Here is a 22,765-nt window from a genome sequence, read left to right on the forward strand (position 1 = left end):
TTCTATACTCATCAGGAAAAAAATACCCTGAATATTTCCAATCCTTTGGGAAACAATGTGAGGCTTTTTTTTTAAGGACCAGCTTATGGTAAATTTTGATAAATATACCATGTGCACTTGAAAAATATGTGTGGATGTGGTCGCTGTCAGTTGCAATGTTCTATATATTTAATTGGATCAGTTTGTTAAGTATATTTTTCAGATCATTTATATTCTTAATTTTTTTTGTCTGTTTGTTCTAACATGAACTGAGCAAAGTACATTAAAACCTCCTGCTGTGATTTTTAAAGTTCTATCAATTTGTGTTTTAGAGCTAAGATATTGGGGACCTGGAGATTTAAGACTATAATACCTTCATGGTGTATTTATCCTCATCCTTACATCATGTCCCTCTCTCTGGTAATGTGTTTTGTTGTAAAGTATACTTTCTTTGACATACAGTCTTTGATGTATAGTCAGATCAATTTCTATCTGGTTCAAATTTGCATGCTGTATTATTTTCCATTCTTTTCATTTAAACATTCTGTCTCTTTATGTTTACAGTATGTTCTAATTCACACAGTCTCTTTTGGAATTTTGACTTCATGTGGGGGTCTCTAATGTGGCTTCCCTACCACTTGGGTCCCAGGCTCTGTGTTCTGTCCTTGGCACCTCCTGGCCTGTTAAAACCCAGACTATTTATTTATTTATTTATTTATTTATTTATTTATTTATTTAATTGATATATAGTCGGTTTACAATCTTGTGTTAATTTCTGGTATACAGCATAGTGATTCAGTTTATTCCTTTTCATATTCTTTTTCATTATAGGCTATTACAAGGTATTAAATATAGCTCCTTGTGCTATACAGAAGAACCTTATTGTTTCTCTGTTTTATGTTAAGTAGTTAGTATCTGCAAATCCCGAACTCCCACTTTATCTTTCCTTGCCACTCATCCCTTTTCCCCACTGGTAACCATAAGTTTGTTTTCTATGTCTATAAATCTGTTCCTGTTTTGTAAATAAGTTCATTTGTGTCTATTTTTAGATTCCACATATAAGTGATACCATATGGTATCCTTCTCTCTCTGGCTTACTTCATTTCTTATGACAATATCTAGGTCCATTCATGATGTTGCAAATGGCATTATTTGATTCTTCGTTATAGCTGAGTAGTATTCCATTGTGTAAATATATCACAGCTTCTTTATCCAGTCATCTGTTAATGGACACTTAGGTTGCTTCCATGTCTTTGCTATTGTAAACGGTGCTGCTACGCATATTGGGATGCATGTATCTTTTCAAATTAGGGTTCCCTCCAGATATATGCCCAGGAATGGGATTGTTGGATCGTATGATGAGTTTGGAAATAAGTGTACATCTGTGAAACCATCACCACAATCTATGCCATAAACATATCCATCACTTCCAAAAGTTTTCCTCCCACCTCCTATATTATTATTATTATTAATTATTATTATTAATTATTATTATTATTATTTCTTTGTGATAAAAACATAATATAAAAGCTACCCTCTTAGCAAGCTTTACATATATAGTACAGTATTGTTAATTATAGACATTATGTGGTACAACAGATCTCTAGGGTTTACTCATCTTGTAAAACTGAAACTTTATATCCTTTGACTAATACCTTCCCCTCCCCCTCCTGCCAGCCCCTGGCAACCACCATTCTACCCTCTGCTTCTATGAGTTTGACTATTTTAGATTTTCCATCTAAGCGGTATCATATAGTTTTTGTCCTTTTGGGTCTTACTTCACTAGCATAACTTCCTCCAGATTTATCCACGTTATCATAAATGGTAGGATTTCCCCCTTTTTCAAGGATAAATAATATTCCCTTGTATGTATATACTGCATTTTCATTATCCCTTTGTCTGTCAATGGACACTTGAGTTGCTTCCTTGTCTTGGCCATTGTGAACAATGCTGCGGTGGACATGGAGTGCAGACATCTCTTTGAGATCCTGACTTGTGGATTAATGCCCAGATATGGGATTGCTGGATCATGTGATAGCTCTGTTTTTCATTTTTTAAGAAGTCTTTTGGTAATCTTTGAGTGTCCAGCATTCGCTTACCCTCTGGTTGGCATTTTCTTATAGTTTCTGCCCTCTCATTGCTGCCCTGACTTTACTGCCAGCTCAGTCATGCTTTTTAAATTAATTAATGGGGGAGATAATTAGGTTTGTTTATTTATTTATCTTAATGGAGGCCCTTGGATTGAACCGCATGCACGTGCTCTACCACTGAGCTACGCCCTTCCCTCTCCAGTCATGCTTTTAAAAATATTTTACTTCTAATCTCTCATCCACTTTCTGATCTCTCTGTACTGAGAAGGGTTCCTCAGCATATTTGTTCCAAAAGATTTCTGAAAATGGACCTCTCTTCAACTATTCCCCAGTGGGGCTGCTTGTCATTTTCTTATCAATATGTAGGAGTTCTTTAAGAGCACGCTTCTACCTAGCATACGTGTTACAATTACGTCCTCCAAACTTCATATTCATTTTCCAACTTTGTGAGTAGCATCATTTTTATAGAGAAGAATCAAATATTAATAAAATTAAACCTATCCATCTTTTTCTTTACGGCTTCTGGGTGTCATACCTTACTTAATGAGGTATTTCCCATTCCTACAATGTATTTTCAGTTTCAAAAGTTTTAGTTGTTACATTAAGTTTTTAATTCATCCTGAATTTATTATTGGACTTTAATCAATCCGGGTGCACAGCCAATTATGCCAGCACCATTTAGTAAATAAACTATTCAACTCAGTGAACTGAAGTATCACCTTTGTTATGGATCACGTTCCACATATACTTGGATCTATTTTTTGGCTCTCTATTCTGAGCCAATATTATATTTGTGTGTTTTGGTGCCAAAATCAGACTTATTTTCATTGTAGTACCTTTAGACCTAGGTTCTAATATTTCCTGGGGCAAGTTCCTCCTCATTATTACTTTTCAAAATTTTTCTTGGCAATTCTTGGATATTTATTCTTCCATCTGAACTTTTAAATTATTTTTCTTGTTCCAAAGAATTATCCCATTTTTGCATTACATTTCGTATTAATTTGGGAAGCATTTTTCTTTCCATGCCTTCCTTAAAAATTTTGTTTCTGCTATGCACACATAGTTGAAATTGCACAATTAATTTGCTTTTGTGCATGTAATCTGCTGACCCTTTTGTACATTGTTCCATTTAATTCTCATCACAATCTCTGTGAAGGGATTATTGATATCCTCCTTTTAGGATAAGAAAGAAAAGGACTGAGAAAGGGATTAATGTGCCCAAGATCACAAATTAAGAGTGGGCAGGGTCTCAGCTCTGATGTTCTATGGAACATGCTCCGAATGCTCTCAGTGGGCATCTGAGAATTCATTTCCAGTGGTTTGGGATCAATTCTCAGGCCCACATTTTCTTGTTTGAGTGACTGGCTTTTTAAATGAGAAACAGTCAAAGATGCACTTTGTATTGAATAAGAGGTCTGCTCTGTCACCTCTTGGGAAACTGATTCTGTCTCATAGCCTGGACCAGCTGTCTGCTGGGGTCTAGTCATTCATTCATCCTTTCTCTTACTTACCCAGCAGCTAGGTGGGAGTGCCCAGAGCACGCAAGTACCAGCCTTCATAGATCATTGTTGTGGGTACTGTCGGAGACTAGGCTTTGCCCCAATGGACTTACAATAAATTTGGGGAATTATAAATGCACATAGAGAGGTAAAGTGTAAAGTACAGATGAAAACAGCCAACACTGGACTAGCCTCTGGGGTTCCTGCTGAGTCCTCAAATCTAATGCCTGGCAGGTATAACATTTTGGAGAATGAAGGGATGAACAAATCCACAACACAGGAGGCTACGGGACAAAAGGGATGAAAGGGGTCTATTTTACGTCAATGTAAAATAATTCTCTCAATTTGGAAAAAGAAGCCCAATTAGGAACACACCCAACTGAGATCAGTTCTGTAAAATCATCTTTGAAATAAAGAAGGGGCCTTTTATAACAATTTTCTCATGAAGATGAGAGGAGGTGACGTTCTGGGGCATTGGGCAGAAAGAAACGCAGCTCTTTTTCTCTCTCTCATGACCTTGTCCAGAGTCCCACCTGAGAAGAGGACATTGCTGTGGGCCAGGATCCCAGCAAAGGAGCTGGGGACATGTGACTGGTCAGGCCCTCCCCCAGGGAGGGGGGCTTCCTCTTCCACTCTCTGGATGGCTCTGCTCTGAAAATGGCACCAGTGTTTACTCTGATTTATCAACTGCCTACTTGTCTTGTAATGAGTTCATTTTTAACTGAGAGAGTGTCTCCTAATTTAGGAGAAAGATATGATGAGTTTAAAGAGTAAAACAAATTTAGCAATCATCCCATTCATAATATCCCCAAGTAATCCAGTAATCCATTGAAAATTATATTCTTCAAGGTCTTAATTGTTTTTATACACATACACAAAGGAGGGAATGTTCTGTGGTCAATAACGTTTGGAAATGTCAGACTGAAGAAAATTTAAGAGGTTTCTTTACTGTCAGGAATTTAGACCTCTTAATACCCTTGGATGCATTTGAATTGCAAGGAGTAATTGCAGAATTACTTATTGGGCCTTGGAATGTATTGCCCCCATTTTTCACCATCTTCTTGGGAAACAGTGTTCCGCAGAAAACTCTGGTACAGTCCAGTGCTCTTAACAGATGAAAATTCTGAGCTCCAGAGCCAGGAATGATTTGTTCAAGGTTCCCAGTTCACTCGTGGCTAATTCTGAAATCTTGACCCTGAGTCTAGGGCTCTCTCAATGACATCAGCCATTCTTTTGAGTCAGGGTGGGTGGGTTGAATGGTGGACACAGTTGACCTCTGAGTTCTATGTGAACTAAATAGAAAATCCTGATGGCTTTGCAGATGGAGCAGTCCAGAGAAGGGTGGAGGGACCTGATAGTTCAGATGGTGAGGGTGGGGTTTGTGGGTTCATCTTCTCTCCATTCCCTCCCCCTCTCACAAGACCCCTTTGTGATGACACAGTAGCTCTGTGATCAGGGCCTAGAGCTCAGCTCTCCAGAGCACATTCCCAGAGCCCAGCTTCCCGAAGCTGGTAGACTTTTTCTGAGGAGGCTAGTGTCCCATGATTGACCTCAAGCCCTACCTCTTGGAGAATTGATTTTATTTTCTACTTCCTGTGGGGCGGAGCTCCTCCTGTTTCTCTACATCCTACAAAGAAATCAATTGTTACTAATATTGAAGAACAATGGAGACACAGATCAGGAAAGGAAAGCCTAGGCGTAGTTCCAGCAGAGGCTGAGTCTTGTTTCTCCCCGACTTTCTAAGTCAATTGTTTGGTGTAGAGGGATACCTGGGATTGGAACCTTCAGGAAAGACAAGACCAACATCCATTCTTCTAGAGAACAGGCTGCGCAGGGCAGGGGTTAGAGGAAGGACTAGGGCTTTCCTCCATGTCTCGTCCCCTGAAGTGTGGCAGGGAGTCTCAGAGTAAAAACCCAAATAGGGTGATTTAGTAGCCATGGATTGGATTCTTAAGAGAGTTTGAAACAGAATCCCCTGACATCAAAGAACCTCGTGCATCAGTCCACTTTTTGTCTCAGGTATCACTAGATGCAGCCTTTCCTTTGCATTAGGGCTGATCTGGAAAGCAGTCTTGAGCCTCGGGTGTTCCAGCAAAGCCCCCAGATGAGAGAGGCTGAGAGGAGGAGAATGTGGAGAGTACAGCTCTGCCCAAGCAGGGGGCTGACCGAATGATGGAGGGGGGCGTGGGTCTCGCCACTGGGTGGCGCTGTAAGCTGAAGAGATTGATCCTGGAGGACAAGGCTCAGGCTCCTGCTGCAAGGTGGCATCTGATCTGCATCACCACGGGGCACTTGTGACGCTCACGGGGGAGACTGCAGGTGGAAACACTTTATAAGTGACAGCACTGTACACGAGAGAGCTTTACTACTACCAATGGTCACTGACCATTTTACCTGGTACGCTAATGCCTGGGGCTCTCAGGGTCTAAACTGAAAGGAACTTTCTTCTCCGCCTCTTGTAAGACCCCTTTGCTCTTGATTTCTTCGGCTCCAGGGTCCACCGTGCTGAGCTTGTCCAGAAGGAGCTGGGGTGGCGCAGGGCGCCCTCTCTCTCTCTCGGGGAAAGATGGGTCGTTGCTCCCCCTTCTTTCCTGATCCCTCTTCCTAGCAGGGTGACGCAGAAGGGAACACTTCGGGAAAGGGATGTGAAAGAAAAATCTTGAGATAAAGCATAAAAATGATACTGAGAAGTCAGGGATGCGGCCGTTCCCTCCCCACCCTGATTCCACTCACGAGCTGTGTACCCTGCAGCCACAGGGGCAAACCGGCGTGTGAGGGCAGCTTTTGGCAAGATCCCTGCTGCCAGACATGTGATAGAGGGACCCGCTGCCCTTTTGAGGGGCTGGCGACAGGGCTGCTCCCGCCGTACCCTGTCGGATTCCCGGGCTCCTCGGCCTGAGCCTGAGCCTCCCACCTCCACCTTCTCCCTGGGACAGACCAGCCCTTCGCATGTAGCTTTGGTTCTCGAGTCTTGCCTCGTGGTGCCTCTCTCCCAACACCGTTCTTCTAGCTCTGGATCCCACCTTTTTTCAGCCCCAGGCCCTGACTTTCCCCTCCGTCTGCGAACACACTCAGATTCTAGAGCCCAGACCCCCTAGTATCTGGGCTCCGCCTCCTGCCCTGACCCCCGCCCTCTCTCAGGGTCTCAAGCTCTCACCGAATCGAGCTTCCCCGGGATCTGTCTGATTCATTTGCCTGTCCTCACCCACCTCCAACTGGCTTGCCACTGCCATACCCCACTTTAAGATACTCAGGCTGACCCAGATCCCATCCTTTCTGTGCCAACAATCCCAGGCAAGAACCACTCACGTCTGCTGTCATCATTTTCTTATTTTCTCTATTTTTGATGCTCTGGAATCTGGGTCCTCGCTGGCCGCTGAGAGACAGCCCCTCCCAGGGGTGACCAGTTTTTCCATACAGCAAGTGACTCGCCTGTGAGCCTCCCATGTCCCCTCTTTTACACCTGTTCTTATGTCCTATTCTTTAAATACTTTTTCATAACACAGTCACTGAAAAAAAAAAAAGACAAAAGACAAAACTAACATAGCAACACTCAAGGGCTTGTCAAAGTGAGAGGATCCAGTAGACTCAACCCTGAGAATGGCTTAGCCCGTCCCTGCCCTCTGAAACTTTGCACAGCTGTTGGGTGGGTTGGGTTGCACAGGAAAAAAATACGAAGAACATTTTGTTGATGATGAGAAATTTAGAGTCTGCAATACTTCTTGGAATTCAATGTTAATAATATCGAGTTGACACAAGAGTTAGCAAATTTACTTAACTTGGCCATGGTTTTGAAACCAATGTGCTTTTGTTTCAAAGCCATATCATTCCTCTAAAAGACATGAACTAGTTGTGTCAACATGGATGCGTATCATAAAGGAAAATTCTTTTATGTACTAGTTTCAGTTATTGGGAAACTTTTCTGGGGTGGTAAAAATAAATATAACAAAATTTGCCATTTTAATCATTTATAAAGTATACGTTCAGAGGCATTAAGTACATTCACAATGTTGGGCAGGCTTCACCACTACCCAGTTCCCAGACCTTTTTCTTTTCCTTAAAAGGAAACCTCATACTCATCTAGCAGTGACCCTCCAATCTCTGCACCCCAGCATCTGACACCTACTAATCTGCTTCCTGTGTCTGATTTTCCTATTCTGGATATTTCACGTAAATGGAATTGTAAATTATGTGACCTTTTGTGTTTGGTTTCTTTCACTTTGCGTGATGCTTTCAATGTTAATCCGTGCTGTAGCCTGTATCAGTGCTAACTTCCTTTTAATGGCTGAATAATTTCCCCATTTGGATAGCCTACATTTGTATTCATTCAACAGTTAATGGATATTTGGGTTATTTCCACCTATGCGTTGCTGTGAATAGTGTCGCTATGAAATTAGCATATGATTTTGTTCGAACCCCCGTTATCAGTTCTCTTGGGTATATACCCAGGAATGAGATGGCTGGGTCATATAGTAATTCTATATTTAACTCATTGAGGAACTGCTAAACTGTTTTTCACAGTGGCTGCATCATTTTATAATCCACCCAGCCATGTATGAGGGTTCCAGTTTCCCCGCATCCTCGCCATCCAGTGGGTGTAAGTTGGTATCTCATCGTGGTTTTGCTTTACATTTCCTGAATGACTAATGACTGTACATCTTTTCATACACTTGTTGGCCTTTTGTGTATATTCTGAGAAATGTCTATTCAAGTCCTTTGCCCATTTTTAAATTGGATGGTCTCTTTTTGTTGAGTTGTAAGAGTTCTGAACATATTCTGGATGCTAGACTCTCTCATGTTTGATGTGTCCATGTTTTTCCATTCTACAGGTTGTCTTCACTCTCTTGATAGCGTTCTTTGATGTGCAAAAGTTTTCAATTTTGATAAAGTCCAACTTTATTTTTTCTTTTGTTACTTGTGCTTTTGGTGTCATAGCTAAGAAGCCATTGCAAAGTCAAAGGTTATGAAGATTTATCCCTATGTTTTCTTCCAAGAGTTTCATAACTTTAGCTCTTATAGTAGGGTTTGATTCATTTTGAGTTCATTTTTGTATGTAGTGTGAAGAGTCCAACTTTATTTTATTTATCTGTTTTTGCATGTGGGTGTCCAGCTGGCCCAGCACTGTGTGTTGGAGAGACTGTTCTTTCCCCATTGAATAGTCTTGGCTCCCTTGTGGAAAATCAGTTTACCATAAAGGTGTTAGTTTGTTTCTAGACTTTCGATTCTATCCCATTAGTCTATATATCTATCCTCATGTAAGTACCACACCTTTGATTATTGTAGCTCTGTAGTAAGTCTTGGAATCAGGAAGTCTGAGTCCTCCAACTTTATCCTTTTAAAAAACTTTTGACTCTTTGTGGGCCCTTGCAATGCCATATGAATTTTAGGATAAGCTTTTCCATTTCTGCTGAATATACACATGGGATTCTAATAGGGACTTCACTGAATCTGTAGAATACTTGGGCTTATTCCCATCTTAATGATACTAAGTCTTCCAATTCATGAACACAGGTGTCTTTCCATTTATTTAGATCTCCTTTAATATCTTTCAGCTTCTTTTTTTTTCATTTTTCACGTACAAGCCTTCCGAAAAAACAGAAGAGGAGGGAACCTTTTTAACTCATCACATGAGACCAACATTATCCTGGTATCAAAGCCAGTCAAAGACATCACAGGAAAATAAACTATAGATCAATATCCCTTACAAATATAGATGCAAAGTTCTCAACAAAATAGCAAACCAACTCCAATAGCAATCTTATATGACAACACACCATGACCAAATGAGATTTATCCCAGCAGTTCAAGGATGGTTTAACACGTTAAAATCAATATAATACACCACATGGATGGAAGGAAGGAAAAAACCCACAAAGCCAAAATGCCAAAAAGCATTTGATAAAATCCAACACAATTTTTGTAATAAAACACCCAACAATCAGAAATGGAACTCCTTAACCTGGTTAAGAGCATTTCTGGAAAATGCACAGCTAATAGCATACTCAGCAGTGAAAGACTGAAAAACTTCCCCCTAAGATCGGGTATGAGACAAGGATACGGGCTTCACCGCTGTTATTCAGTGTGGTACTGGAAGCTCTAACCAGAGCAATTCAGCAAGAAAAGTAAATAAAAGTCACCTGAACTGGAAAGAGAGAAGGAAGTGTCTGTATTGTCTGGGAGGAGGTCTGTTAGTAGCAAGTGCTCCGTTTGTGTTCTGTCTTTGTGCTTGAAAGATCGTTTCACTGGTTGTGCAACACAAGGTTGACAGTTTTTCTCAGCATTTTTGAGGCAATTTTCTACTGTCCTCTGACTTCCATTAGGGTTGCAGTGAGACTTGATGTCTGTGTAATTGTCTTTCCTGTGTAACAGTCTTTTCTCCCTGGCCGCCTCAAGATATTCTTTTTGTGTTTGCTGTTCTGTGGTTCACTGCCGTAGATCTGAGGGTGGCAGTGAGGGTAAGATGTGCTTCTCAACTTTTAAAGAAAATAATTACACTGGGGCAAGTGGGCAGTTTTCCAGAAGGGAGCTACCACAGTCATTCTGAACCCACCGAGCAAAAGAAAGACTTGCTAAAATTATACTTGTCTCTTAACTCAAGATTCTCCCTTCAGCCAGGTGAACAAATAGCTTCTTCTAAAATGAAGCCCAGATCAGCCAAGGCTGGCCTCTAGGGGTGAGGGTCCCAGAAGCTGGCATGGTAAGGAGAGAGGTGTGGACTTTCTACTCACGAGCAGCTTTGTGCAGGGCCGGGGAGACTGGGTGAATGTGCTCCATCAGCGCAGGGACGATGACAGCATATTCACCAACCTGACATCATCACTACCTGAAAGCACTTCCGGCCAGGACCTCAACCACAGGTTACTGGGGTGGGGTCTCTAGGGGTGAAAATAGGGTCATACAATGGTCACGAAGCACTATTATTCTGACGTTACCTCCAGAAGTCACTTTAGGGGCCCAAGAATTAACCCTCTCAGTTGGCACAGAGGCTTCTCTTGTGGTTCCCACAATACCGTGAGTCCCCCGCCCCCAGGCTTCATTTCAAGCACAGACACAGGCAGGTCCAGCTCAGAGCTCTCGTCCTTCCACTGTCCTGGAACGGAGCCAGTCACCCCCACAGTGCCTTGTCACCCATTATTCTTCGTTCTGGTCGTGGTAGGAATAAGAGTTGGCACCTTGTAGCACCACCTGTGTGTCCACCCAACACTGAGTCCCTAAGGGTCATTTCCTGCGATGCTGCTATTTGTCAGCTGAGAACACTGAGGCTCTGAGTGGTCACATGACCCGCCAGGGTTGGAACCAGTGTAGCTGTCCCTTCTCTTTCCACCTCAGTGGACCTCCCCACCCTCCTCAGTCCCAGGTCATTCCTTTTTTTTTTTTTTTTCTTTTCCTATTCTTCCTTCCACCAGACATACCCCTGACACTTGTACACACCTGACCAGGCTCAGCCATGGGACAGACTCTTAGGGTGAGACCAACGTCCTTTCTCTTCAGTGAAAAACCACCTTGACCTTTCAACCTGATGCCTGGCATTTCCTAAGGAGGCCAAGCTGGCTGGGGCCTGAAACCAAACAAGACCGCCTCTGCTGCCTGCTTCTCCCCCACCTGCAGGTGGGCTGTTCTGTAACTTGCACTCCTCAGCCTAGGGGCGGCGGTCACCTCCAGCCTGATCTTAGTGAAGCAAGATGCAGACTTTGTAATAACTGGTGGTTTTTGTGAAAACCCTGTTTATAACAGAGAGACGCGGGGGACTCTGAAGGCTGAAACAAGTTTGGTCAAGTTGGGAAACGCAGCATGACAAGCCAGGCCGCTGGTCCCGGAGGCCCGAGGGGAAGGGCGACCAATCTCTCTACACTTGGGTTTCTGTTCTCGTGCTGGACATGCTTCTGCAGTTTAACCTCAGACACAGCCTTTAAATGCACAGCAGTCGTAGCTCCTGGCTCTGTGTCCAATATGTAACATGCATTCATTGTTTGGTTGTGGTGGGGTGAATGGTGGCCCCCAAAGCACATGTTAGCCTCCTAATCCCTGGAGCCTGTGACTGTGACCTTATTTGGAAAAAGGGCCTTTTCAGATGTAATGCAGTGAAGGATCTCAAGATACCCCGCATTATCCAGGTGGGCCCTAAGTTCAATGCTGAGAGCCCTTATAAGAGACACCCGATGTACGAGGACCTACTGTGTAGCCCAGGGAACTATGTTCAATTTCTTGTAATAACATGTAATGGAAAAGAATCTGAAAAGATATATATATATATGTATGTATAGCTGAATCACATTGCTGTACACCTGAAACTAACATTGTAAATCAACTACGCTTCAATACAAATTTTTAAAAAATAAAATAAAATATCAAAAAAAAAAAAAAGACACCCAGAGAGGCAGGTGAGCGAGCCCATGTGAAGACAGGGGAGTTGGACCGAGGCAGCCATGAGCCAAGGAAGGCCTGAGGTCTGGACCCACCAGGAGCTGGAAGAGGGAGGGAAAGATTTGCCCGTAGAGACTTCAGAAGGAGTTCAGCCCTGATTATGCCTTGATTTTGGACTTCCGGCCTCCAAAAGTGTGAAGAACACATTTCTCTTGTAAGCCACGCAGTTTTTGGCAATTTGTCCTGACGGCCCTAAGAAACTGATGATTCCTTCAGCAACCCTGGAAAATGGATACCATTCTTACCTCCCATTTTGGAGATGAGGAAACTGAGGCACGAGGCTGAGATAACTTGTCCATGGTCTCAAAGGCGGGAAAAAGACGGCCCCAAGATGAAAATCAGACAGAATGACCCCACAGACCAAGCTCCCGGCCACTGCCCGCACTGCGCCCTGCTCTCCTAGACGGCTAGAATGTGCCTGCAATATCAGCATCCTTACCCCCATAATGCAGATTCATTAAACTCATAAGTAGCTCCTCTGTGTGTTATTTTGCGCCACACTCGCAGCAAGCTGGAGAGGTCGCTGTTGTGATGCCCACTTGTCCAGATGCAATCACTGAAATGGTCGCTCTGTTCACCATTGTTACCCAGATCAAGCCCCAGGTCCGGCTGAGAATAGCTCAGGGAGGTGTGGTGACGTGCCCAAGGTCACAGCCTGCCAGTGTGGGACCAGGGACTCAAGCTTAGGTTTTCCAACTTCAAGTGCCGTGTTTTTGTCCTGCTGAGCAAAGGCTAAGCTCTCATGCAGATTAAATAGGGAATGAGCGGAGGGCAGGGAGACACTGGAGCCCTGGAGAAAGTGTTAGCGGCAGCTTTAGGACGATGGGGCTGTGCCTTGAGGCTTGGATGAGTTTAAGCAGGTGGAGATGAGGCAGAAGAAGTGAACTGGTCCCCAGTGTAGTGTTGCAAGGGCCAGGGTGCAAGGAGGCTGGGGGCCAGCTGCCGAAGGAGACCTAGATCTCTCTGCAGCCTCCCTCCTCTTGAAGCCCGTCCTCCATCCCCCAGTGACCACTCCGCAGGCCTGAGCCATCAGAGACATGCCCTGTAGTTCCAGGACCTTCACTCCTCAAAAGTTAGGAGGTAGATCTGTTATTGGGCCTGGTTCTGCTGTCCACGCAATTTTGTACATTTTCCAGGAGCCCTGGAATGTTGGCTCCATTTCAAAAGCCGGCCATGTGACTTCTCTAGGCTTCCAGGCAGTGTTCAGAAGCCGAGGCATCTTCCTCCGGGTCTCCTGAATCTGTTTTTATAGTCAGAGAATTGTGTTCTTGTGAGCACTGTTTTTTAAAGGGGACAATTGCTAGTGTGAGTTTTGGGAATCCTCCTCCTGGCTTTTGATAATCTCTTTCTAGGAAAGCTTTTCCTCTCTATTGTTTGCTTCTGCCTTCACCCCTGCCCCCACACCCAGGAGCTGACAGTGAGAGGATGCCGTCCTGAAAGGCAAGGGGAGAAGCTGATCGTGAGGAGGGTCCTGGCAAGGAGATAACATCTTGGAGTTCTAGCCTTTGTTCTGCCTTGGTTTGGGATAGGGAGGATGAGCTTGGGTGCTGGAGTCAGGTCACGGTTCAGATCCCATCCATGTTCCTTCCAGGCTGTGCGGCCATGGCAAAGCGGCTTAACCTCTCTGAGCCTATAAAAGGGGGATAACAATAGTATGCAAGTCATAGATTTGTGGTGGGCATGCAGTGAGATAATGCACCCAACCCAGTGCTTGGTTCCTAGTGAAAATTCAGTACAGGTCATGATCATACCATTGAATCTTCACCTCTCCTTCCTTCCCTGACTAGACCAGCCACACTGCTGGTCTACCAGGTTCCAGCACAAGTCAAACCCTCTTCCTCTTGGCGGTTCCTCATTCTTGGAATTCTCATCCCTCGCTTTCTTGAAAGCCTGGATGCTTCTCATCTTCAGTCATTGTGCATGTGTTCCACGAGACTGCAAGCTATGTGGGGGCAGGCATCACGTCTTTCCTGCCCACCCTTGTACCTCCACCTCCCATGCAACAATTGTGTAGTATAACACGTGCGACTCAATGAATATTCAATTAATATTTGTTGACCCAATGATTAGCAATTTCTGATCCTAAGGAAGCAACCTGACCCCCATGGGATTCCGTTTTTTCCATCATAAAGGTGAAGATGTTGGACTAAAAGGCTGAAACATGGTCTTTCTCCAAGTTTCCCATCAATTTGTGAATGATTTCAACGGAACGTGGGAGAAAAGGCTAAGGGGGGCTTCGGCAACATAGGCTCTTGCTGCCCTCTAGTGGCCAAGGCAATGAATGTCACCGCATCATTTCCTCGGTCTTGTTTCTAGCTCCACCTAGAACCTATAAAAAGCACCCGACTTTAACAGAAGAAAACTTCACGAAAGAAATGTCGTTGTGTGCTCTGCATGGTTTTCTTGCACATATTCAGCGGCCAAGGAGGGTCATGTCTACTTCACCAGGGCGCACTCAGCGCTGAGCCCTGGAGCATGAGAGGAGGTGAGGCGTGGCAGGAAGGGCTGGGTGGGACAGGTGCTTCCGTCTACTCCTAGGTGAACCCTGGCATGGTACAGCCCTCTCAGAGCCTCCAATTCCTCGTCTGAGAAATGGGCATAATGTCTGCCTCACACTTGTAAGATTAAATAATGTAAAGTGCCTGGAACATGGTAGGTCCTCAATTAAGGTTAATACTCAATACATTTTATGTGAAGGAAATGCAGCCACCTACATAAAGGAAAACGTCACAGTCTAGATGAAAAAGAGCCATAGAGCAGGAAGCAGTACTGTATCCTGGGGAAAATCTTGGACTTGTCAAGGGCTTTGGGACCTAAATTTATCAGCTCTGACACGTGCTAATTCTGTGTCAGGTCTTTGGACCTCAGCTTTGTCACCTGTGAAGTGGAAGATTGGATAACAGAATCATCTAGAAGGCATTCAGCTCCTAGTAACTAAAAACTCACTGACAGTGACTGAACCAAGGAGCCAAATCTGGCTTGCTTCTTTTTTTCATATAGCCCATAAGGTAAAACGATTTTTACAGTTTAAATGGCTGAAAAAAAATCAAAAGAAATATTTCGTGACATGTGAAAAATGTATGAAATTCAAATTTCAGTGTCTGTAAGTCTGGGTCTCTTGGAACCCAGCCATGCTCATTCTTTTCTGTATTGTCCATGGCTCCTTTTGTGCTACAAGAGCAGTGATGAGAAGTTGGCTTGGAAAGCTGAAAAGTCTCTGGCCATTTGGAGAAAATGTTTGCCAACCCCTGACTTCCCCAAGAAAGATATTTAATTATCTCACATAAGAAGTTCAAAATGACAGGGCTCTGGGTGTACCTCCCTGCAGTTCTCTTAACCTTTCCTCCTGGTCACAAGGTGGCAGCCTCAGCTCCATGAATCACAGTCTACATTCAAGACAGGAAGTAAGGAGCAGGGAGAAAAGACTTCCTTCCGCCATGGCACTCTTCTCCAGAAAGAAATGATTTCCAAGTTGATTATAAAACGTCACGAACATGGGAGACCAGAAAGGCAGTAACTGCAAGAACACAAGTGAGTGACGGTAATGGCTTGAACTCAGAGGATGAAGATGGTGAGATGTGGACAGATTCTGGATACGTGCTGGGGGACTCGCTGCTGGGCTGATTGGGTGGGAGTGGGATGCAGAGGAAGCGGGGACCAAGGGTGGTACCCTCATATTTGGCTTAAACCTATGGGTAGTTCCTGGGATGATCAGACAAGTTTTACAGAAAAGGTGACACTTAGGAACTAATCCAAATGCACTTCTTATAAAAGAGGTCTGAGTGTGTGTGTGTGTGTGTGTGTGTGTGTGTGTTGGTTTTAACTGGCAGACCTCCTCCCCTCTCACTAGGATACCTGGTCCCCAGCAGGTCAGGCAGGGAGCAGAGGGATGGAGTAGCACTTACCACCAGCAGGTTAGCACAGGCTTGCCCACTGCAGCTACTTCCTAATCCCTGCCCTCCCAGGATGCTCACCACCTGCTATGCACAGTTCAGAGCTCTACCAATATTAATGGATGCCATCCTCAGAACAGCGCTATGAGAAAGGTGCCATTACCAGTCCTCATTTTACAGATGGGGAAATTTGAGGTTCAGAAAAGTGAGGGGATCTGCCCAAAGTGACATGGCTTGTGGGTGGCAAAGCCAGGATCTGAACTCAGTCCATGAGATTTCAGAATCTAGGTTTATCAATCACCCATTCGAGCTATGGTAAGGGAAGGCAGGGCAGGGCAGGGCAGGGGAGAGAGCAGAGTAGCTTGTCTTCTTTTCAGTGCCTCTAAATGTAAAGGCATTTAGCAAAGTGCTGGCACATACTAGGTGCTCAATAAAATATAATTGTTATTTTTGTTGACCCCAAGGAACCAGGCAGGCCTATGGCCCTCCTGAGCTCCCATATTCTGTAGGAGGCAGAAGATGAAAATTGGGAAAATATATATATCAGATGCCAAGTCATCAAAAACAACTGTCAGGAGAGGAGAGATCAGACAGAATGTGTAAGTCTCTCTGTTTCTCTTTATTTGTTGTCATACTATTATAGTTAAAGAGTAGAAACGTAGCAAGAAAAAGAGCATACATCTGCCCACATTTTTCTAGATTTACATTCTTTTCGTTGATTGGAAAAGGGAAAAAAAATAAGACCAAATGTTAAAGGCATGAAAAAAAAATCAAAAGGCAAGAAATATGGAGGGGAAAAAATCAGACTGGCAGCCATGTGGAAATTGAAAAATGCAAATGAGACGGAGTTTGTTTCAATGATTTGACACCCCCGTGCTGGAATTGATTACTGCTGTTGGGAGGAGAAAAGGGGATGAGAGAATTCTGCAAATGAGATTCTCGAAACTTTGGAGGGAGATTCAATCGCAAACACAAAAGTGAGCCCATGGGGCGGGCGGGAAGGTGGAGACTGGGAATCCCCTCCGGAGGTGAGCTGGCAAGAGTTCCTGCCTGCAGAGTTGATGTCCCTGTAGTAACAAGGATTCACCTCTAGGGGGCCATCAACTCCCTGCACAGGAAAGTCGTGGGTATAAGCGGTCGGTGGGAAAGTGAGAGGCACTGGTTGGACCCACATGGAGGAAAGAGACCAGATCCATAACCCCAAAGGCAAGATAGCTGCAGCTGCCCCAGCAGTGCTGTCTCCATTCAGAACGGCCTTGAGCAAGGCCTTCTGGCATCAGAACAAAACCATGAGAGAGTAATTGTACAAAAGAAAGAAGGAAACAAAAAGTGGCCAGTTGAGCAGAAGAGAATCACATATTTCAACTCAGCCATTCCAGAAGGGAGTTTGTGGTCAGTCATGGTTGCTCATGAGAATTGCTTTCCTGGGAATGACGAGCTCACTAAGGAGGAAGTGGAGATGATGCCATAAATCAGAGGTCAACCAGCTTTTCTGTAAAGGGGCAGCTAGTAAATATTTTAGGCTTTGCGGGCTGTAGGGCTCTGTCACAACAGTGCAGACACAGAGAGAGATTAGCCACAGACAACAGGTAAACAAATAAGCATGTCCATGTTGCAATAAAACTTTTGAGGGATACTAAAATTTGAATTTCACTGTTAAGAGAATGAAAAGACAGGCCACAGACTGGGAGAAAATATTTGCAAAATATGTCTGATGGAGGAACTGATATCCAAAATAGGCAAAGACTCTTAAAATTCAACAATAAGAAAATAAACAGCTAAAGGAGTTCAGTGCAAAAATGAGCAAAAGATCTGGACAGACACCTCACCAGAGAAGATAGATACACGGCAGGTAAGCATATGAAAAGATGCTCAGCATCATGAGTCATCAGGGAACTGCGAATTAAAACAACAATCAGGTACCACTGTTTACATTCTAGAGAGTCTGAAATCCAAAGCACTGACACCACCAGATGCTGGTCAGGGTGTGGGGCCACAGGAACTCACGTACACTGCGGGTGGGAATGCAAAAGGCCACTTTGGAAGACTGTTTGGCAGTTTCTAACACAACCAAACATACTTTTGCCATACCGTCCAGCAATCACACTCCTTGGTATTTATCCAAATGAGCTGAAAACGTATGTCCACACCAAACCTGCACACAGATGTTTATAATAACCTTATTCATATTTGCCAAATCTTGAATGACCAAGATGTCTTTCAATAGGTAAATGGATTAACAGGCTGTGGTCCATCCAGACAATGGAATGTCACTGAGCAGTAAAAAGAGGTGCGCTAATAAGCCATGAAAATACACAAAGGAAACTCACATACATACGACTAAGTGAAAGGAGCGAATCTGAAAAGGCTAAATACTGCATTATTTCAACTACATGACATTCTAGAAAAGGCAAAACTATGGAGATAATAGAAGGGCCTGTGGATCCCAGCTGTGCCATTTGCTGGCTCTGTGGCCTCACACTGGTGACTGAACCTCTCTGTGCAGCGTTTCCACATCTGTAGAAAAGCGATGACAGTGATAAGATCTATTACGCAGGGCTGTTGTGTAAATCAGATGGTCTATACACTGTTACAGCATCTCCAGCCCCTAGCACAGGTCCTGGCACATTGTCACTGCTCAAATATTTTTGGAAGGAAAGAAGAAAGGAAGAGGAGAGGAAACTGTCAGTCAGCTGTTCCTACAACAATGCTGCATAACAACCATCCCCAAACTCAGTGACTTAAAACTAAAATCCATTATTCTCATGCTCATGGTCAGCAGGCCAACATGACTGAGCTGAGCTGGACCCCTGGTTCCAGTTTGTTTAGGTTGCAGGTTGAGTTCAGATCTGCGCCATCTGTCTTTCATCTTCCTTGGGCCAGTGGCTACTTAGGGTGGGTTGTCTACACTCCATGTCTCACCCTGGTACCCAAGCGAAGGGGCGATGGCTACTTGGGGCATGTCGTCTTGTGGCAATCAGTGGAGCATAAGAAGGCAGGCCCAATGTGCCAGCCCAGTTCAAGGTCACAATCATGTCATGTCACATCATGTCCATTGACCAGAGCAAGCCCTGTGGTCAGGCCCAAAGTCATGTGTCCCTGTCGGTGACAGAGCCATGATCTCATATTCCAGAGTCTGTGTCCCTGTAGGCCTAGAGGTCCTCAGGTTCATGGATTGTGTTTCATTTTGGATTCTGCCTAGAGGAGGTTTCTGAAGACGAGGTCCAGGAGGGCAGAGTCAGACACCAAAATGCTAGACTTCTTGTTGCATGAGGAGAAGCAAACTCAGATCTGTCTGACCCAGGATCAAGCTGGCTGTTCTGTAATTTGCAGTGATCAAGAAGGAAGGTGTGGCTTTCTGAAGCCAAGAAATCAAGCCTTGGGAAGGGCAGGAAGGGGCAGATAAGGGAGGACAGAAGTGACAGTAGAGGACAGACAGGACATCTGACTGCCTACAGTGTACATCCTTCCTACACAGATGGCTGCCCTGTAACCTCACGGATGGGCTCTCTAATTTATTTTCCATTAAAAGTAACTTTTAGAGGATTTTCTGGTGTCAAAAGTAACACCTAGAGAACAGTTAGAAAATTCAGATAAGCAAAGCAAAAGCAAGAAAATAAAAATGCATTTATGATCCTACCACCCAACGAGAACCACTCTTTACACTTAATGTCCATCTGGCCTTTTCTCTATGAACATGAATTCATTTATTCACTGACAAAAATTGAACCACACACTGTATCCCCACTGTAACCTTTTCTTTCTTCCTGTGGCAGTAGGTAATCAACATCCTTTCCTATCAACCATCTACAGTTTCCTTCTTCGTGGCTATATAATATTCCATTGTGTGAGCTGTCAGAAGTTTAGAAAAAATAGAAGGAAAACAAATGGATCATTGAAGTAGTGATTAAGAAAAGTGTGTTGTGCACACATCAGACAGTTTGCAAACCAGAAGCATCAAACCAAAATGTGGGATGAGGCTCAGTGGTATATTGCTACAAAGCAACTCATCTAGTGTGGAGACAGTGAATGTTTAGTCTTCACAGTGATGGGTTACAATATTAGAATTTTTCTTAAATGAAAGGGAATTGATTAATGGTTACCTCATTTCAATTTGGGGAAACAATTTAAGTTTTGATTTGATTTTCAGACGCATAAGCAAGAAGTGACCCAGGTCAAATTAGCTTCATTTGTCTTGCAAAATAAGCTAAATTAAGCCTTGCTTGTCTGACTAAACTGCTTTTGTCTGCTCAGGGATTTTTTTCAAGTCTGGTCTCTGTGTGTGTTTTAACAGAAAATACAGTTACCTTAATGACCAATCCCTTACTATTGAATATTTAGGTTGTTTTTCAATTTTCATTATTCGAAACAACTGTGATGAACATCCTTCTGGCTAAGTATTTACCCACATCCTCATTTACTCACATAAGTTACATTTCTAAAGATGGAGTTTCTTGATCAAAGGATATGCACGTTTTTGTGGCTTTGATGTACGTTGCTTAACTAACCCCAAGAAAAGCAGTAGTAAATTACACCTTGGGGACAGACATTTAAGGGGACTGTGCTGATCTTCAAACACAGGATTAGAACAAAGCATTCCATGTAGCAGGAGCTTAATAAATATGCATGGATTGTAATTTGAGCATAATCAACTCCGACTCTTCCAAGCACGCTCTCTGCCGTTCTGCTGCTGTCTTCTGTTTAGCTCCCAGAGATAGAGCCGAGATTTGCTGGTAAAAATGAGAGGAAGGGAAGAGGTCACGAAGAGGAAGAGGGATGCTGTCTCAGGGGAGCGTGCCACTTAATGATGCCCCAGGTCATTCCATCCATCACTCTCTTTGAAATACAGGTGTAAGCGGTCAGTTATGAATATGTATGTTCCAACATAAATTAGAGTCTAAATTATTTAAAACAACCTAATGTAACTCTGCTGGGCAAAAACCATGTACATAAATGTACCAGGCTCAGAGGTTGAGGACCGTGCAATAAAAACTATTGTAACATTCAACTTCAGAATAAACATCATAGAATCTCCACTCAAGAATACACTCTGCCTTCGATTGGCAGCATAACCAGCCTACGGAAAGCGCTTCACAGAAGTGTGGGTACAAAGATAAAGGAGCACTAAGATACCATCTGGGCTCATCCTCTAAGCTTTGATTTCTATTTGTTAGACTTTTTTTTTTTTTTAACAAATCCTAGGCCTAGAGGGCTTGGTTCGTTTTGACAGCAAAAGATAATCACTGAAAAACAGAAGGAGGCTTGGTTCAGCCTGACAATGGTTTCTATGTTAAGCCTCACAAATGAAAAGTCATATTAAACTGGATTTAGACAAACCTTGACATCAAAGAGAGGAGACTGAAGGAGAAAAATGTATTAAAACGCGCAAAAATAATCTTTCTATAAAACCTGCCATTTATGAACATAACTCAAAGAAATACCTTAAAGTTAATCTGTGGATTACAGCAATCTGAAATGTATGGGAAGAATACAAGAATGAAAAAGGGGGCAAAACAAACAAAGTGAAATGTATTGACATTCTGAAGTCTCTTTTCGTTTAACAACAAATAGTTGCAAGGAACACAAGGCTGTCTCAGGTATTAACAATTCATTTCTTCTACAAGCGACATTCAATTTCCATTATACACAATAATATGAAAAATCCTCTTTAGGATTACCTGCACAAAATTGCAAGGGAAAAAATTATAAGATCACATGACAGTTTCAAAGCTGAATGACTAACGCATGCTCCCGGCAGCGGATGAAAATGAGAGAGAAGGGGGAAATGATTAGATTTTCAATTTCCCCACAAGGAGTTGATGTTAATTTCAATTCACTTATGTACCGCTTTGGAAAGGATTATTAAAGAAAACAAATAACCTGATGGCTTGATATATGAAGGTAGAGGGAAATTATTTCCTGAGGGGTTGTCACTTAGAAGCCGAGTGAGTTTCTGAGTCACTCAGAGCCTCCATTTCTCATCTGTAAACTGGGAAACCGCAGTGACTTCTCCTGAGTAGGGTTAATATGACGATTTCAATAGACAATGGAATGCAAGTGCTGGGCACACGGTGCCTGAATCCCTGAAAAATGGTGCTTTGTACTGACTGAGCAGAGCAAAAGTTTATTCTCAAAGTGCCTGTGATAAAGATCATCGGTAAGTCTAATATAATGTACTTTTCTAAACTTTTAATTCTTCCGTGTCTACAGTGCAACCAGCAATAAATTCTGCTCAGAGCATTTTAAGATGGAAGACAGCAATAAACAACAGTAATTTTTATTGAGCACTTACTACACTCCGGGTACTTTCTATTGTCTTGAATTGTCTTCATAACAACCCTACAGGGTAGGTACCATAATTCGTCTTAGTTTGCCAGTGAAAACATTTGAGACCTACAGAAGTTAAAGAGTTTTCCAAATGACTGGAAGAGGCAGAGGGGTTACAAGTACGGGGTCTGGAGCCAGGCTTCCCACTGAAGGGGATCAGGAGACGTGGGGTATTCGTCAGGGTTCTCCAGAGAAACCGAACCAACAGGATACGTACCTTCTATATGTATTATATATGTGTGTGTACCGATACATATACATATACGTGGAGAGAGAGAGATTTAATTTTAAGGAGTTGGCTCATGTGATTGTGGGGCTGAAAAATGCAAAATTTGCAGGGCCAGCTGGCAGGCTGGAAATTCCAGCAGGAGTCGATGTTTTAAGTCTTAAGTCAAAAGTCACTCTGGAGTCAGAATTCCCTCCTCTTTGGGAGACCTCAGTCTGTTCTCTTAAGACCATCTGATTACATGAAGACCACCCACATTATGGGGGGTAATCTGCTTTAATCAGTCTACTGATTTAAATATCAATCATATCTAAAAAGAAAATCCCT

The 22,765-nt window shown here is 43.3% G+C and overlaps 1 long non-coding RNA gene across 1 annotated transcript; it reads right to left on the reverse strand.

The window, feature by feature from the left end:
- Positions 1 to 5,131: 5,131 nt before the first annotated feature.
- Positions 5,132 to 6,194, reverse strand: LOC140699029 (uncharacterized). Its single transcript, XR_012077063.1, has 2 exons — positions 5,963 to 6,194; positions 5,132 to 5,881 (listed from the first exon to the last, which is right to left on the reverse strand). It is a non-coding gene; the product is annotated as an uncharacterized lncRNA (long non-coding RNA).
- Between the last annotated feature and the right edge of the window lie 16,571 nt (positions 6,195 to 22,765).

This window comes from Vicugna pacos, chromosome 10 (genome assembly GCF_048564905.1).
Source record: "Vicugna pacos chromosome 10, VicPac4, whole genome shotgun sequence".
NCBI classification, from domain to species: Eukaryota; Metazoa; Chordata; class Mammalia; order Artiodactyla; family Camelidae; genus Vicugna; species Vicugna pacos.